The sequence below is a fragment of the Triticum aestivum genome, chromosome 6B (genome assembly GCF_018294505.1).
Source record: "Triticum aestivum cultivar Chinese Spring chromosome 6B, IWGSC CS RefSeq v2.1, whole genome shotgun sequence".
NCBI lineage: Eukaryota > Viridiplantae > Streptophyta > Magnoliopsida > Poales > Poaceae > Triticum > Triticum aestivum.
Window position 1 is genome coordinate 194,631,554 of NC_057810.1, and position 19,654 is coordinate 194,651,207.

Genomic DNA, 19,654 nt, shown 5'->3' on the forward strand with positions numbered 1-19,654 from the left:
AATAAACATGTCGGGAGGTGAACACACGGTGTGAGACAGGATCGTAGAAGCGGTAGCCTTTGGTGTTCTCAAACCACAAAGCACAAGATCAGCCAAATCTCTCTCTGTTATCACCAATCTATAGCACCGGTTTTTCGTATCCCTAAATCTTTTGATATAATCGGAGACCGATTCATCATACTTTTGCTTAACCGATGTAAGATGCGATAGTTTAAGCTCATTGTCACCACTGTAGAAGTGATCATGAAACTTTTGCTCCAATTGAAACCATGTAGTAATAGAACCAGGTGGTAATGCAGAAAACCACGAGAAAGCAGTACCAGTTAAAGATAAAGGAAAATAACGTACTTTCCACTCGTCTCATGAACTTGCCTCACCTAATTGTGCCAAGTATTGACTAACATACTCCCATGTAGTCTTTGTTCCCTCCTCGCTAAATTTAACAAAATCTGGAACTTTATATCCGGGAGGACATGGCACGGCATCAAAAATTTCTAGATATGGTTTCCTGGAAATTCGTGGTTTAGGTAGTTCAATCCCACAATGCTCTCGGAACACCCTAGACATTTCCTCTCTGTCATTAGCCAAAATATCACTTGTATTGAGTGATGTTGCGTGTGGTTGTGGAGCATGGTGAATATGATTTCTAATAGTTGGTACAGTGCTAGTCGAAAGAGATGGTGGTGTGTATGCCTTGAGATCCTATGTGCCCACAAAGCTTCGGACAATAGCTCATGCCATCTCCTTGGATTATCCTCAATCTTCTTCTTGATGAGCTTGATTAATATTCTATTACTAGACTCAGCTTGTCCATTGGCTTGGGCATAATATGGAGAGGAATTGAGCAACTTTATCTTATATGATTCGGCAAATTCTCTGACTTGATGTGACATAAAGGATGAATCTTGGTCCATAGTTAATGTTTGCGGAATGTCGAATCTATGAATAATATGCTCAGTTATGAATTGAATTACCTCTGTATGCGTCGTGTTTTTCAGTGGTATTGCTTCAGACCATTTAGTGAAATAATCAGTTGCCACCAACACGAACCGATGCCCCTTTGAAGAAGAAGGATGAATCTCTCCAATAAAGTCCAATCCCCAACCTCTAAAAGGCCACGGCTTGATAATAGGATGTAACATAGCAGCGGGAGCTAACTGAATATCATCAAACTTTTGACAAGCTTCACAACCTTTATAGTACCGGAAGCAATCATTAACCATCGTCGGCCAATAAAACCTAGCACGTCGTAATAGTCATTTCATCTTGGGAGCCAACTGATGAGTGCCACAAATACCTTCATGGACCTCTTCCATAGCAACTCTCGATTGGTCCTCGTCCAAGCACTTTGAAGAACATCATCAATCGTTCGGCGATAGAGACCATCATCTCTCATTGTGTATTTGAAAGCCATACGCCGAACAGTCCTGTCCACCCTTTTACTAGGATCACACAAATAATCAATAATGGGTTTCCTCCAGTCTTGATTTTCTCTTGCATTAAATATTTCATTAGTGGCCGAGACGGTGGGCTCCGGTTCGGCCTCCCCTATGTTGGCAAGACTAGATATCGGCCTTTGAGAAAAATGAAACATGCCACGATCAACATGATAGCCGGATGCTTGTTGTGCCAACTCATTTGCTCTCCAATTGTCATGTCTAGATATATGAGCAATGCTAAAATAATCCAAATTGGAAATTATATCTAGACATTTATCAAGATAAACATTAAGTGGTTCGTCAAAACATTGAAAGACTTTGGATATTTGTTGCACTACTAATAACGAATCACCAAAAGCCTCAATATGTGTGGCACCTATGGCAAGCAACATCTCTAAGCCGAATAACAATGCTTCATATTCGGCTTGATTATGTGTGCAAAAGTATTCTAAGCGGCATGAGGCTTCAAAAACAGCACCATGAGGAGATATATAAACAATACCAACACCTTGGCCATTGCTACAAACTGAACCATCAAAATATAATCTCCATGGTACTAATGAGACAAGGTTTATATCAATATCATGCTTGTCATCAATTCAATGCTCAACAATAAAATTAGCAGGATTTCAGAGATTCATAAGACAAATCATATTCAATTAAAGCATAAGCCCACTTGCCAATTCTACCACTAAGAATTGGCCTATGCAACATGTATTTGATGACATCGGTTTGACAAGCTATAATGCAAGTACTAGGCACTAGATAATGTCTCAATTTTGTGCAAGCATAATATAAGCATAAGCATAATTTCTCAATAAATGTATACCTTGTCTCGGCGTCCAATAATCGTTGGCTCAAATAAGTAATAGCATGCTCCTTTCCTTCGGTCTCTTGAGTCAAGACAGCACCAGTAACACCTTACTCCGCTGCAACATAAAGTCTAAATGGCTCCCTGTGCCTGGGCGCTTTCATAACCGGAGGAGTGCACAGATATTTCTTAATCATATCAAATGCCTCTTGCTGTTTTGCCCCCCAAGTAAAATTAACATCATTCTTTAATCGAAGGATAGGAGTAAATGCATCAACCTTCCCTGATAGATTGGCTATGGACCTCCTCAAATAATTGACCTTGCCAAGGAATTTTTGCATATATCTCTTGCATGTTGGAGCCTCTACTTTCTGTATAGCTTCTATATTTTTGGGATCAATTTCCACACCATCTTCATGAATAATGAAACCCAGAAACTTCCCAGCCGATACACCAAAGGCACACTTCAAAGGATTCATTTTCAGCCCATATTTCTTCATTCTTTCAAAAGCCAAACGCAAATCGGCTAAGTGAGATTCAAAAGCATCCGATTTGACAACAATATCATCAATATAAACCTCAAGTATAACACCAAGTAAATCATGAAAAATTAAATTCATAGCCCTTTGATATGTGGCACCGGCATTTTTTAATCCAAAGGTCATCACTGTCCACTCAAATAAACCAAGGAAACCAGGACATCAAAAAGCCGTTTTGGACATGTCCTCTTCGGCCATAAAAATCTGGTTATACCCCGCATTACCATCAAGAAAGCTAATGACCTTATGTCCAGAAGCATCATTAATAAGCATATCGGCTATTGGCATAGGATACTCATCTTTAGGTGTAGCTCTATTCAAATCTCTGAAATCAATGCACACCCTCAACTTGCCGGAGCCTTTCTTCTCTACTGGTACAATGTTAGAAATCCACTCGGCATACCTGCAAGGTCTAATAAAATTAGCTTTAAGCAAACGACCGATCTCTTCCTTGATCCGGACATACGTTTTTGGATTAAACTTTTTGGCCGATTGCTTGTATGGTCTAAAACCGGCCTTTATAGGTAACCGATGCTCCACTAGATCTCGGCTTAAACCCGGCATCTCACGATATTCCCATGCAAAGCAACAAATATATTCTTTCAATAGCTCGATCAACTTAGCCTTATGATCGGCTCTTAAATTTTCGTTTACAAATGTCGGCCTAGGAATTGAACCATCTCCTATATCTATCTCTTCTAATGGATCGGCCGATGTAAAACCTTGTCCTAATTTATCCATATCATCTAACTCTTCTATGGACTCATACATATCGTTCTCATTGGACTGATATTCTACAAGACGCTTTTGTAACCACTCTGAGTTAGGATTCATTTAAATACATCATACCTTGGAGCCGATTATCGCCAACCGGCTTTACAGAAATGGGCACGAAACCACTTTTTGTGGCGCTAAGAAAATCATATTCTAATAAGTCGCGCCCCGTCAAGCAAGTAGCATTGGGATGTTGCCAATCCACCGATGCATCGGCCAAAGCAACACAAGCCGAATTATCCGCATGAATGACTTCTACTTCATCATCAACCCATTGAATCAAAAACTGGTGCATAGTAGATGGCACGCATTGGTTCGCATGAACCCAATCGCGGCCTAATATCACATTGTAGTTACCTTGCACATCGGCGACAAAGAATGTGGTAGCCAAAGTTTTGCTTCCCACCGTAAGCTCCACATACATCACACCTTTGGCTTCAATTTTCTCTTTGCCTTCAAATCCATTAAGCACCATGTTGGTCTTTATTAACTCTTCATCATGCAGCCCCAATTTTTTGAAGACCGAATATGGCATAAGATTCACCACAGCACTACCATCGACAAGCATTCTAGCAACCGGCGATCCATTAATATGACCTTTAAGGAACAATGGATTCAAGTGCGTCATTGGTTCTTTTGGCTTCTCGAATATAGCATTTTTAGGACCAAAATCTAGCTGAGCTACTTCCCCTTCTTCATCTATAGCACGAAATTCAGCGGGTAAGTAATACACCATATTAATATCCATACCTTCATGAACTGGTGTAGACTCATAATCAAGCATTTCATCTCCTTCCGCAAGCATGTCCACTGACTCCGAAATATCTTCAAGGGAAGAGGAAGTAGTAGGCAAAGTGGACGATGTAATAGTAGCTGCATCATCCTCTGTTGGTGGTGTAGGTGTTGCTATGATCAATGCAGAAGCTGCAATGTTTTCCTTTTGCTTTGGCCTCCACACTTGTTTTGGGGGTACCATGGGACGGCTTTCATTGAATAATTTATCCCTTAGCTTTTCTGCTTCTTGTTCCTCCTTCTCATGACTCCTCATGCACTGCAATCTCCTTTTTTGCGCCTTGGTCAGACCGGAAGGACACCACTTAGGCTGAGTATATTTTGGATCCCTCGACTTGGCCTTGCTTGTGTTAGCTTCATGATCATTAGCCATGGGGCTTTGCTGGACCGCAGCCACATCTTTATTAGAATAAGTCGGATTATCAACAATAATCGGCTCTTTGATTATTAATTCTTTAGTGCCTATCATAATAGTTTCACCACTAGCATTCTTCTCCATTTGCTTGCTAGGCTCTGAAATTTCAGCACTTGGTGATTTGGCACGCCACACTTGCCGGTTGACCCTTTTTTGATTATCTTGCATTGGCCAATTGACACCATTGTTCAAACGGCCTCGTGTGGGATAAGAAAGCCTCTCATGAACAGGCCTCCTTGGTTCTGCCCAACCCGGATGAAAAGCATAAGGGGCCATTGGGGGCTGCCCCCATCCTCCATTGAAGCCTCCCATGTAGTATGGCACATAGGGGGGCGGCGCCATCCATGGTCCTGGTGCCCATGACCCATATGGCCTTGCGTGATGCTGAAATTCTTCCCTCGGAGGTGATATTGAGCACTTCAAATTTGATGACCGGTTAGAGCTAGAACCGGCCGCTTGATTGGCATACTTGGACAACAGCATATCAAAAGTTGGCTTGATTCTCTTGCGCTGCACTTTAGCTTCATTTGCCTTCCACTTGCCAACCTCTGGACTCTTGGGCTTAACAAATTTGACATGAGTGTTCTCTTGCACTTGTGGTTGCCCCCCGAGTGTAGGATTCTTGATGGTGATCTTGATTACCTCCTTGCCACCGGGTTGCTTGTCAAGCACCACTTGTCTCCCCAAGACCTTGTTGCTCTCCTCATTTTTCCTGGGCTCACCAATGACAATATTATTTTTATTAGCTGATTCGGCTATGTTGGGCCGAATTAACATCTTCTTCCCCTCCAAATCCATGGTGTTCATTGGGAAAGGCTGCTTATCAACTTGCATCTCAGAAAAATTCAACCGTCCGTCATTAATGGCCGATTGTATCTGTCGTCGAAAAACATTACAATCATTAGTAGCATGAGAAAAGGAATTATGATACTTGCAATAAGCACGTCGTTTCAGCTCTTCGAACGGCGGTAAAGTATGAGATATTCTAATAATCTTGGCTTGCAACAAAGCATCAAATATTTTATCACACTTAGCAATGTTGAAAGTAAATTTCATCTCTTCATCACGATTCTTATGAATCGGCTTTAAATCATTGCAAGTAAACGGTTTGGCCTTAGATGGCCAAACAAATTCAGCAGCATAAATATCACTCTCATCGTCCGAGTGGTCACTATCATACTCAACCATATTCACCTTGGGATGATCAGTTTTATATCTATGCACCTCTTTAAGATCTTTGCTTCGGCTTTCTTGAGCCAAAGCCCTTTGCAAGACTTGGTTGATATTTAAAAACTCGTATCCTTCTAGCCTTTCTCTGATGTGAGTTCTCAAACCACTAAGCACAAGATCAGCCAAATCTCTCTCGGTTATCACCAAACTATATCACCTTTTTTTGTATCCCTAAATCTTTTGATATAATCGGAGACCGATTCATCATACTTTTGCTTAACCGATGTAAGATGGGATAGTTTAAGCTCATTGTCACCACTGTAGAAGTGATCATGAAACTTTTACTCCAATTGAAACCATGTAGTAATAGAACCGGGTGGTAATGCAGAAAACCACGAGAAAGCAGTACCAGTTAAAGATAAAGGAAAATAACGTACTTTCCACTCGTCTCGTGAACTTGCCTCACCTAATTGTGCCAAGTATTGACTAACATGCTCCCATGTAGTCTTTGTTCCCTCCCCGCTAAATTTAACAAAATCTGGAACTTTATATCCGGGAGGACATGGCACGGCATCAAAAATTTCTAGATATGGTTTCCTGGAAATTCGTGGTTTAGGTAGTTCAATCCCACAATGCTCTTGGAACACCCTAGACATTTCCTCTCTGACATTAGCCAAAATATCACTCGTATTGAGTGATGTTGCGTGTGGTTGTGGAGCATGGTGAATATGATTTCTAATAGTTGGTACAGTGCTAGTCGAAAGAGATGGTGGTGTGTATGTTGTACCATAGTTCGGCAGCAATCCACTTGGACTTGCCGAACCATAACCTAGAAATGCAGTTGGATTCACTGAACTTGGTGCGTTCATGGCAGGATTAAAGGGTGGAGCAACAAGTTGGTTTGTCTGACTTGGATAAGAATTCAACGGCACGGGCGGCGCCGATAAAATAGGTAAAGTTGGACTAAAGTTTTCCACACCAGCAGACATACTACCACTACCATTATATGATTGAGGAGTATTATTTCGAGTAGTATTATTGTCTATGATAGCTTGGTAAATAAGATCATTATTCCGACCAATAAGAGTAGTAATTTCAGCCGACTGTTCAGGAGAGAAGATTTTGCTTACAGCTGGTTCTACCTGCTCATTGTGAAGAGGAGGAAACTCGATTTCTTCAATTGAAGTGATGTTGCCTTGGCGATCCTTTTTGAACTTAGCAAGGAACTCCCGCATCTCCTTCTCCTCACGCGCCTTCTTGTACTCCTCAAAAGCTTGGCGATGCTCTGCCGATAATTCCTCAAAATTGGGCTTGATGATGTTATCGGCATCCACTTCAGATGGCTTGGGAAGATCGACCATGATGGATGATGATGATTGCTCTTTGGTCCCCAGCGGAGTCGCCAAAAAGTGTGTTCGCACAAGAACACGTCACGTGTAACCTCGACGCCGGGAGTGATGCACCGCAGCTCACGTCGAAGGAGTCTCACCGGAAGCGCGATTCGCAAGTCGATCGACGAGAGCTTTTGAGGACCCGAAACCCCACACTCCCTGGAGGGACCCCGTCGGGGAGTGCGGCGGCTATGGGCTGCCCTAGGTCGGTCAAGCCGCCCCTAGAGCCTCGTTATTCGCAGCTCTCCAACACGAAGAACAATGAAGAACGAGGGAGCAAGAACGAGGGAGAGACAAAACGTAGATGAAAAAGTATTATATGTGTTTTTTGCGATTGTGTGTTATTCAACTGGCCGTCACCTCTCATCTATTTATGAGGCGGCTGGACTTCCCGTACAAGAAAAGGACTAAAAAGTCCATCCAAAACGTCAAAAACCCTAACCTAACTCGGACAGGAATCTTTGAGAATTTTTCGGATCAACTCGGTCTCACCGATTGGTTTTCTTTGGTCCCACCGAGTGAACGTGGCCAACTCTTTGTAAATTTCTGTAATTTCCTGATCAACTCGGACTCACCGATTAGTTTGCTTTGGTCCCACCGAGTGAGCGTTGCCAACTTTCTGTAACTTCCTGTAATTTTCCGGATCAACTCGGTCTCACCGAGTCAATCAACTCGGTCGGTCCGAAATATCTGTGCAGCTTCTGTTTCTGACCTTGTTTTGCCTCCATAGGTTGCATACGACCTCGGATTAAGACGATTTTTATATCAAAATCAACCGATTCGAAGAGACACACAACTTTCATGTTGAAACGTTTTCCATCAGAGGCCATCTTAATTGAGTATCATGTCATTCTTTAATCTGGTATCAACATAAGCATCTCCAAACTTGTCATAACTATTACATCTGAGCTCCGCTATAGACCATCTTCATATCCATCTCAATCTTTTTAAAGAGAGTCATTTAGGGGTGACCTCCAATAATAAGTTTGAATTAGTCTTGATGCAGCCTATGTTAATTTTATGACTGTGCCACTTTTAAGCGTCAACACCATCGACCTATTCACCGACGGTATGCGGGCCTCGCTGCCGCCGCCTCTTCCGACTGTGGTAGCCAGCAAGATCTTACCATTCTGACGACGCCGTTCGTGAGCGATCCGACTGTCCAAATGGTGGTCATCTTCAAGCTCCAGCAGGCAGCGGCGATCTTCACCAACACGGCCAGGAACCACGCATCTTAAGGTGCGTGTCGACCATGGACGCCGACAAGTCCCCGGTCCACTGACGCCTAAGTGCACCTATTCCGCACGCATCCTCTCACAATCCTCCAACTGCTCTCTATCTACACCTTCCAACTTTGCCCTGGTTCCCAACTGTCGGATGAGTTACGCCGCCGGCAGGAGCGGATGCTTCGTGGGTCCTGTTAGACTCATAGACTTGTACGTATTGTAATCTTAGTACATGTTGTATTTGTACCCGATGAGGTACCCTCTTGTTATATATATGTTACAGAGGCCGACCCCTAGAGGTGTCGAAGCCTATAACCCCAAAACCCTTTGTCTATCATGGTAACAGATGCGATCTAACGATCCTGACCTAGCCATGTCGTCTTCCGCTGCTTCTTCCGAGGCCGCCGCCGCCGCCGCTCTCTCCGGCGCGGCCACCCTCGCTGCCCTCTCCGACATGGCGACTCTCTCCGCCACCACCAACTTGCTCGCCGAATCCTATTCGGCCCCTGCGGCGCTCACCGATCCGATCGGGACGGGATCTTCCGTCTTCGCGCCGCCGTTCCTGTCTACCCTTCTCCCAGGAGGACGATCGACGGGACCCCTATTTTCCGGGGCGCCGTCCGCAGCTCTCCCCGGCTCGCCGGCCTTGCGCCCCAACTACGCCGTGCTCGCCCCCTACGCGCCACCGCCGCCGTACGCCTACGACCCGGCTGCCTACGGGGCCTACTATGGCGCTCCCAATGGTGCGATCTACGGCGCTCCCTACGCTGGCCATGGCGCTGGCTATGGTGCTCCTCCTGCTGCTGGATACGGCCCTGCCTACGCGGGGATCCCGCGGCCTGTGCTTCACGGTGCGCCACCACAGGCGCCCCCGGTTGCGCCCCAGTCCTCGCCTGCGGGGGATATCGTCCCCTCCGGCGCGGTCCCTGTGCCGCCGCCCTATGACTTCGCCCTCGACGTCATCTCGACTCCACCGTTCTACTTCAGCAACCTTCTCCCGGTGAAACTGAAGATGGACAACTATCTGTTTTGGCACGCACAGATTCTTCCCCTCCTTCGTAGTCACTACTTGGAGGGTTTTGTCGATGGTACTCTGCCATGTCCCCCGCCGGATCATCACATGCACTGGTAGAAAAAGAGGCTTCCGTCCAGCCCCATTAGTCGCGAAACTGTAGGAACCGCGACTAATGAAGTCTTTAGTCGCGGTTCGGCAGACGAACCGCGACCAAAGGCCTGGGCCCAGGGCGCTCGGTGGCCAGCTGGTGCACGTGAGGGGATTTAGTCGCGGTTGGCCAGGCCAACCGCGACTAAAGGTGCCCAAAGGCCTTTAGTCGCGGTTGGCCAGGCCAACCGCGACTAAAGCTCCTCCCCTATATATACCAGTTCAGCACGCTCACTTAGCCATTTGGTGCCACTTCTCTTCACAAGCTTCACAAGGGGGTGTAGGTTTGCTTTTGGTTCCTCTTATGCACACAAGGTGTTTGATGAAATGCCCCAAGAGGGTGAAACAAACATGATATGAAGTGTTGGAGCCACACTTGAGGTTCCTCATTTATTTTTTCCTCCTCGATCGCGGTTAGCAACTTGAACCTTTCATGCATGTGTGTCATTGATAAAATATGCATGTGTGTTGTTCATTGTTTAATTTCTATTGTTTATAGCTAGTTAGTTTAACAAATGCATGATGGTTAATTATATATTTTATATTATAATAATGCAGATGAATCGGCAATGGATGTACGGTAACCGACTATCCCGCGAGTTCACTACGGGTTTGAAAGATTTCCTCGTAGTGGCTAATGCGAACAAGCAGAAGGGTTTTGTTATCTGTCCATGTGTTGACTGTAAGAATCAGAAGGGTTACTCTTCCTCAAGAGAAGTTCACCTGCACCTGCTTCGGCACGGTTTCATGCCAAGCTATAATTGTTGGACCAAGCATGGAGAAAGAGGGGTTATAATGGAAGAAGATGAAGAAGGGGATGATTTCATCGATGAAAGCTATCTTGCTCATTTCGGTGATACTTTCATGGAGGATGCTGAAGGTGAAGGGGAAGGTGAAGGGGAAGGTGAAGGTGAAGAAGAGGCACGTGATGAGACCGTTGATGATCTTGGTCGGACCATTGCTGATGCACGGAGACGCTGCGAAACTGAAAAGGAGAGGGAGAATTTGGATCGCATGTTAGAGGATCACAGAAAGTCGTTGTACCCCGGATGCGATGATGGTCTGAAAAAGCTGGGCTGCACACTGGATTTGCTGAAATGGAAGGCACAGGCAGGTGTAGCTGACTCGGCATTTGAAAACTTGCTGAAAATGTTGAAGAATATGTTTCCAAAGAATAACGAGTTGCCCGCCAGTACGTACGAAGCAAAGAAGGTTGTCTGCCCTCTAGGTTTAGAGGTTCTGAAGATACATGCATGCATCAACGACTGCATCCTCTACCGCGGTGAATACGAGAATTTGAATGAATGCCCGGTATGCACTGCATTGCGTTATAAGATCAGAGGCGATGACCCTGGTGACGATGTTGAGGGCGAGAAACCCAGGAAGAGGGTTCCCGCCAAGGTGATGTGGTATGCTCCTATAATACCACGGTTGAAACGTCTGTTCAGGAACAAAGAGCATGCCAAGTTGTTGCGATGGCACAAAGAGGACCGTAAGTCGGACGGGGAGTTGAGACACACCGCAGATGGAACGCAATGGAGAAAGATCGACAGAGAGTTCAAAGATTTTGCAGCTGACGCAAGGAACATAAGATTTGGTCTAAGTACAGATGGCATGAATCCTTTTGGCGAGCAGAGCTCCAGCCATAGCACCTGGCCCGTGACTCTATGCATCTACAACCTTCCTCCTTGGTTGTGCATGAAGCGGAAGTTCATTATGATGCCAGTGCTCATCCAAGGTCCGAAGCAACCCGGCAACGACATCGATGTGTACCTAAGGCCATTAGTTGATGAACTTTTACAGCTGTGGGGCAGACCTGGTGTCCGTGTGTGGGATGAGCACAAAAAAGAGGAATTTAACCTACGAGCGTTGCTTTTCGTAACCATCAACGATTGGCCTGCTCTTAGTAACCTTTCGGGACTGTCAAATAAGGGATACAATGCATGCACGCACTGCTTACATGAGACTGAAAGTGTACATTTGCCAAATTGTAAGAAGAACGTGTACCTTGGGCATCGTCGATTTCTTCCGAAAATTCATCCAGTAAGAAAGAAAGGCAAGCATTACAACGGCAAGGCAGATCACCGGCCGAAGCCTGCGGAACGCACTGGTGCTGAGGTATTTGATATGGTCAAGGATTTGAAAGTCATCTTTGGAAAGGGTCCTGGCGGACAATCAGTTCCGAAGGGAGCTGACGGGCACGCAGCCATGTGGAAGAAGAAATCTATATTCTGGGAGCTAGAATATTGGAAAGTCCTAGAAGTCCGCTCTGCAATCGACGTGATGCACGTTACGAAGAATATTTGCGTGAACCTCCTAAGCTTCTTGGGCGTGTATGGGAAGACAAATGATACAAAGGAAGCACGGCAGGACCAGCAACGTTTGAAAGACCCTGATGACCGGCATCCGGAATGGTTTCAAGGTCGTGCCAGCTACGCTCTGACCAAAGAAGAGAAGGTCATCTTTTTTGAATGCCTGAGCAGTATGAAGGTCCCGTCTGGATTCTCGTCCAATATAAAGGGAATAATAAACATGGCGGAGAAAAAGTTCCAAAATCTGAAGTCTCACGACTGCCACGTGATTATGACGCAATTGCTTCCGATTGCTTTGAGGGGGCTCCTGCCGGAAAATGTTCGAGTAGCCATTGTGAAGCTATGTGCATTCCTCAATGCAATCTCTCAGAAGGTAATCAATCCAGAAGATCTACCACGGTTACAGAACGATGTGATCCAATGTCTTGTCAGTTTCGAGTTGGTGTTCCCGCCATCCTTCTTCAATATTATGACGCACCTCTTGGTTCACCTAGTCGAAGAGATTTTCATTCTCGGTCCTGTATTTCTACACAATATGTTCCCCTTCGAGAGGTTCATGGGAGTATTAAAGAAATATGTTCGTAACCGTGCTAGGCCAGAAGGAAGCATCGCCAAGGGCTATGGAAATGAGGAGGTAATTGAGTTTTGTGTTGACTTTGTTCCTGACCTTAAGCCGATTGGTCTTCCTCGATCGCGGCACGAGGGGAGACTAAGTGGAAAAGGCACGATCGGAAGGAAATCAACGATATGTATGGACGGCCATTCTCTGACTGAAGCACACCACACTGTACTGACCAATTCCAGCTTGGTGGCTCCGTACTTTGAGAAACACAAGAATATTTTACGCTCGGACAACCCGGGGAAGCCTGAATCCTGGATTAGGAAGGCCCACATGGAGACTTTCGGCAGTTGGTTGAGAAAACATTTAATGAATGACAATGATGTTGTAGATCAGCTGTACATGTTGGCCAAGACACCATCTTCGACTATAACGACTTTCCAAGGGTACGAGATAAATGGGAATACATTTTACACGATCGCCCAAGATAAAAAGAGCACCAACCAAAACAGTGGTGTCCGCTTTGATGCAGCAACCGAGAATGGGCAAAAGGTCACATATTATGGTTACATAGAGGAGATATGGGAACTTGACTATGGACCCTCCTTTAAGGTCCCTTTGTTCCGGTGCAAATGGTTCAAGCTAACAGGAGGTGGGGTAAAGGTGGACCAGCAATACGGAATGACAATGGTGGATTTCAACAATCTTGGTTACCTTGACGAACCATTCGTCCTAGCGAAAGATGTCGCTCAGGTTTTCTATGTGAAGGACATGAGTAGCAAACCGAGGAAACGGAAAGATAAGAAAACGATCAGTACATCATGCGATGATCCAAAGCGCCACATTGTTCTTTCAGGGAAAAGAAACATCGTGGGAGTGGAGGACAAGACAGACATGTCAGAAGATTATAATATGTTTGCTGAAATTCCGCCCTTCAAAGTGAACACCGACCCAAGCATTAAGTTAAATGATGAGGATGCTCCATGGATACGGCACAATCGTAAGCAAGCAGGGACACAAGGGAAGAAATGATGTGTAATAATTTATTGTACCAAACTTTGTTGAATGGATCATGTGAATTATATTACCCGTGATGTGTTTGGTGTCCATTTTCGAATGATTCGAGATACCACTGATGATACATGAAATTTGGAGTGATTTAGTCATACTCCTGCCTAGGCGTATAATATGCATACTCGTAGTCTTCATAGCCGCCGCCGTTGTACTGGTAGTCGTCGCCTTCTAAGTTGCCGCCGTCGTCGTCGCTGCTGTCGTCGCTGTCGTCGGGCGGCGCTCGTGGCTCGAACTGAGGGTAGCGCAGGCGGGGGATATCGCCGGCCGTGATGTAGTCCATGACGCTCTGCAGAGTCCGGCCGTACCACCATAGCCGACGGCCGGCCTCTGGTATATTATTTTGAATTGAATTAGTTTTATTTTTCTTAATTTTTTGATATATTATTTGTATTTTTAGAATTTTGAATTGAATTAGTTTTATTTTTCTGAATTTTTTGATATAATATTTGTGTTTTTAACATATTGAATTGAATTAGTTCTATTTTTCTGAATTTTTTGATATATTATTTGTATTTTTAACATATTGAATTGAATTAGTTTTATTTTTCTTAATTTTTTGATATATTATTTGTATTTTTAAGATTTTGAATTGAATTAGTTTTATTTTTCTGAATTTTTTGATATATTATTTGTATTTTTAACATTTTGAATTGAATTAGTTTTATTTTTCTTAATTTTTTGATATATTATTTGTATTTTTAGAATTTTGAATTGAATTAGTTTTATTTTTCTGAATTTTTTGATATAATATTTGTGTTTTTAACATATTGAATTGAATTAGTTTTATTTTTCTGAATTTTTTGATATATTATTTGTATTTTTAAGATTTTGAAAAAGAAAAAGTATTTTGAAAAATACCTTTAGTCGCGGTTGGCCTGCCCAACCGCGACTAAAGGTCGTTGCGCGCGGGAACGCAAAAACCCGCCAAAAACCCCTTTAGTCGCGGTTGGTCTGGCCAACCGCGACTAAAGGTTACCCTTTAGTCGCGGGTCGCCTCCCCAACCGCGACTAAAGGGGGGGGCTATAAATACAAGGGCCCGAACCGTCGCCTCCATTTCTCGTCTTCTCTGCCGCGCCGAAGACCTGCCGCCGTCGACCTCGCCCTCGACGCCGCCCGCCGTCGCCCTCGCCCTCGACGCCGCCCGCCGTCGCCCTCGCCCTCGACGCCGCCCGCCGTCGCCCTCGCCCTCGACGCCGCCCGCCGTCGCCCGCCGCCCCCTCTCGCCCACGTACGGCGCCCGCCGCCCCCTCTCGCCCTCGTACGCCGCCCGCCGGCCTCCCTCGCCCACCGCGCCGCCTCTCGCCCGCCCTCAACGCCGCCGGCCGGCCTCGCTGCCGCGCGCGCACGCGCGCGCCTCTCTACAGAGAGCGAGATCGTGGAGAGAGAGAGAATTTTTTTCTTTTTTTTCTTTTTTTGTTCTTTTTAATTTTAACTAGTTAATTAGTTTAACAAAAATGGTAAAATAACTTAAAACTTGATAATTAACAAAAAAACCGTAAAATTTGATAATTAACAAAAAAAACGTATATACGGAGAGGGGGCGGCGAGGGGGGCGGCGATGCGCGCGGTGTTTTTTTAGGGATCGAGAGGGGGCGGCGAGGGTTATACATGTGTGTTGTCCTCGCCTCCCTCTCCGTGACGCCGTCGTCTGCCGCCCCGTCTCGCGCTCTACCGCGACACCCTCTCCCACCCCTTCCTCGCCCCCTCCTTTTGCCACCGCCCTTTCGCCACCGCCACCGCCACCGCCCCCCTTCTTCACTTAATTAATTTGTTTTTACTACATGTTTTCAGGACTGACATAATGGCGGACGATAGAGCTGACCCGATTATGGACAACTATGATCCGGACGGTGAAGCACATATGTTCGGCATCATAAACGGCGATATTCTATATGTGCCGACCGGACAAGAAGAAGATGATATCTCTTCTTATCTGAACCTTGACGGTGAAGATGAAGGGCGCCGTCAGCAAGATGATGCCGAACAAACGTCGATAAACGACGATCTTCAAATGGAAGTAGCAACCACCTCCGGCGCCGAGGTATATATATACATTGAGCCTCTGGTGATACAAACTAACTGATTTGAATAAATATGTGTGTACTAACGCGCGCGACTCTCTTTCTTATTTTAGCCCTCGGCCGGATCGTCGAAACAATCGAGTACGTCGTCAAAGCGTGGCGCAACCAAGACGATGAAACAAGGAGAAACATGCACCATCGAGGTTGTCGACAGTGCAACCGGCAGGCCGCTGGAGCCCCGCAAGAACGCCACCAAGTTTGTCAACCAATGCGGAGCCATTGTTAGAGACAACGTCTCGATCACCGTCCAGGAGTGGAATAAGCCAAAGAAGGCACGAATTGCTGGTTTCACTTTTGTCGATAAGAGAACAAAAAAAGATTGCTTCAAGAAGCTTATGGAACATTTCGTTCTACCTCCGGAATACAACAAATTCGATGAGGAGGGTAACAAGATTGAGGAAAACAAGGAGAGGAGGAGGCTAGTCAAACAGTTCGCTCTTCATAAGATGGCCGACGCATTCCGGAAATTCAAGCAAAATCTAGCCCATGACTTTGTCAAGCAGAACAAGACTCCGGATTTCAAAGGACAATATGAGAAACTGAAACATGATTGGCCAGAATTTGTGAAGCAAAAGAAATCGGAGCAGTTCATTCAAATATCGAAAAAAATAAGGAAAATGCGGCTAAGAAGGAGTACAATCATATTATGGGGCCAGGAGGGTATCGCCTTTGGGAGCCTAGGTGGGAGAAGATGGAGAACGAGCTGAGGGCGCGAGGAATCCGTCCAGGTACGGAGGGATGGGACCCAAGGGCCAAAAGCTGGTGGTACGGGCATGGGGGAACGCTGAACCCGGAGACAGGGGAGTGTGTTTACCGGGGCAAAATAATTAAACCCACCCAAGCCCTTATTGACGCAATGAGGGATGCTCAAGAGGGGAAGATCAAGTTCAACAGAGAGAACGACGCGCTGACAAAAGCCCTCGGGAATCCTGAACACGGAGGACGTGTACGAGGCATGGGGCACATTCCGTGGAAAATAGGGTTCCCCCAGAACGATGACCCGTACGGTTACAGAAGCCGGAAGAGAAAGATGGATCGGGAAGCAGATGTTGTGGCGCGGTTGGCATCGGAAATGGATGTGATGAAGAAAACCGTGAGTGTACTAGTAGCCGAAAGAGATGCAGCTCGGGCGCAGCATGAAGATCATCCAGCGGATCTCAGAAGCCAGCAGCGGAGAAGCAGTGTGGCTTCCACGGAGGCCCCATCGGCTGGTGCAGATGCACCGACGATCGAAATTACTGCACCGGAGCCTCTGGTGGTCGAAATTACTGCACCGGAGCCTCTGGTGGTCGAAATTACTGCACCGGAGCCTCCTCGCTACCCCGTGGACGATATAAAGGAGATGAAAGAATGTCATCTGTATTATCCTATCGGGAACATGTCCATGAAGGTAGCCATCGGCAGTGCTTTACCATGTTTACCTGGAGCACTCCACCACAACAACCCCATTCAAGATGGCTATGCTCGTGTCACGGTGGAGGACATAGTCCAAGGGTTTGAGGACCTGGAGATTGACATTGCTACACCTGAAGGGGAGAAAAGACTTGGAGATGTCAAGCGCCATTTCATTCTATGGCAAAAGAAGTTTATCAAGTTTCCAGGCGAGGCGCCAAGGACAACAAGTCCACCCCCCTACGGTGGTGGTGGCGGTGGCGGTGGTGGTGGTGGTGGTGGCGGTTCACCTACACCTCCGTCACGTCAGCCGACGCCCCCCAGTCCACAACGTCCGGCGGGTGATCAGACGCCGCCCCCCAGTCCTCGTCCGGCGGGTGATCAGACGCCGCCCCCCAATCCACCTCCGGCAAAGAAGCAGAAGCAGTCCTGGATTATTAACCCGGACCCTTATGTACCTAAGACCACAAAGGTACCGGAGCCATCACTGAAGCCTCTCCCCACAAGGCCTTGGGAACGTAGTGCCGAGGAAACTGCCGCGGCCGCGGCTGCTGATCATGAGAAATGGAAGGCGGACTGCAAGAAGAAAAGAGAGCCCGAGCCCAAGCCAGTATTTTCTGATGAGCAAAAGAAGTGGGCTAAGTCATTTTTGAGCACACCGTCCCAAGCCGCGAAGAATCTGCCTGACGACTATGCACGTGAACTTCGTAGGCAGGCACTCATGTTGAAGGAGAAGAAAGAGCGGGCGGAGAACCAGGAGAACAAAGCCTTGGAGGAGGCCGAGAAAACGGAATTAGAAAGTAAAAAAAGCGGGAAACGAGTTGCCCAGCTCGGGGAACAAAGTAAACAATCGATTGCCCCGCTTATAGTGAAAGCCGCCGGTCCGGATGACCCCGATATCATAGCAGCTGCGGCAGCACATGGATTGACTGTAACGAGTGCCAGAGAACAAGCGGCCAACTTAGGTATTACTCTTCGTGAACTGTTAGGCCTTGATGAGGCGCCAGTGAAGGAGGTAGTAATTACATATGTGAAGAATGGGCCTCTCGTCGAGCCTGCGCAGGAAGAGGATCTACCTCCACAAATGAAAGGTCTGCTGAAATGGTACAAGGGTTACATAAAAAATAAAAACGCCAAAGAATATATTTATGCGGAAGTTAGATATGAGCATCACTTCAAACATTACTATGTACAAATTCATCTGAGTGAATTGTTCCAGCTTTTCAATCTGCGCGAGCTCGACAAATCTATCATCAGTTGCTACGTTCTGTAAGTGATTTATTTCTACCCCATCTCGTTCATATTGCCTGCACTATATATATGTCCTAACTATATTGTTGTGTCCGCTATTATACATGCAGAATGAAGATTAAGGAATGCAGAGTAAGGAACATCCATGATGTTGGGTTCATTGACCCACACATCGTTAATGGATATGTGTTGGAGCATCACCCCGCCGACATGGAGGCAGACCTGTGGCAGTTTCTTACAAAGCAGGAACTCAAAAGTGATATTCTATTTCCTTACCATTTTGGGTGAGTGTTTCTGTCTTGAGCACATTCTCTTTTGTTTACTCCATGCATGGTATGTGGCCGGCTAATCGATGAGTTATGCATGACGTACTGTGCATGTATCGTGTCCGCAGGTTCCACTGGATTCTGCTAGTAATTAAAGTTGACACCTCAGAATGTCTCGTCCACGACTCTCTGAATAAGGATCCAAAGCTTTGGGGCGGCATGAGAAGAATGCTGCAGAAGTAATTATTTTCATTCATTTGCGCTCTATATCGATCGGCCTATTTCGTTCATTTCCTAATATCAAGTAACTAATAACTCTCTTGTTCATTTAATTTTCTTTGCCTCGTAGGGTTTGGAGACGGTTCGTAGATACAAAGGTCGGTGAATTCAAAAAAGAGCTAGAATTCAAAAGGTCAAAGGCTAAGAATGGTGAGGATATTCAGCCAGCGGGGACCAATCTATGTGCATACTATGTCTGTGAGATGATCCGGAGATACACCTCTGAGCGGCGGGTTCCGAGTGATACCAATGCTCAGAGGAATAACCTCCGGATGATGCTTAGTCCAGAAGCTCGCTTCCGACCACTTCAAGAGGAACTAGCTGGATGGTTCAGGAGGGAAGTCCTCCATCCTAAAGGAGAACACCATTACGAGGACGTAGAACTTTATATGCATTAAATTATGTATGGAAACTTGTTCAAAATTGTATATGGTCATCCGATGATATTGAATATATATTGTATATTCCTCTTGAATTCTTTTTGGTTCTAATTTCAAATTTGTTTGAAATTGTACATTCATATGCATGTATGTAGTACCGTAGAATATGTGAAACTCCTTCAAAATTAAAATAAAGCACAAAAGAAATAAAACAATACAAATTAAACAGAAAACAGGTTTAGGGGGGGGGGCTAAAACCCTAAACCTGCGGCGGCCTTTAGTCGCGGTTGGCCAGAAGAACCGCGACTAAAGGTCCTCCGCCCCGACGGCCGCCTGGCGC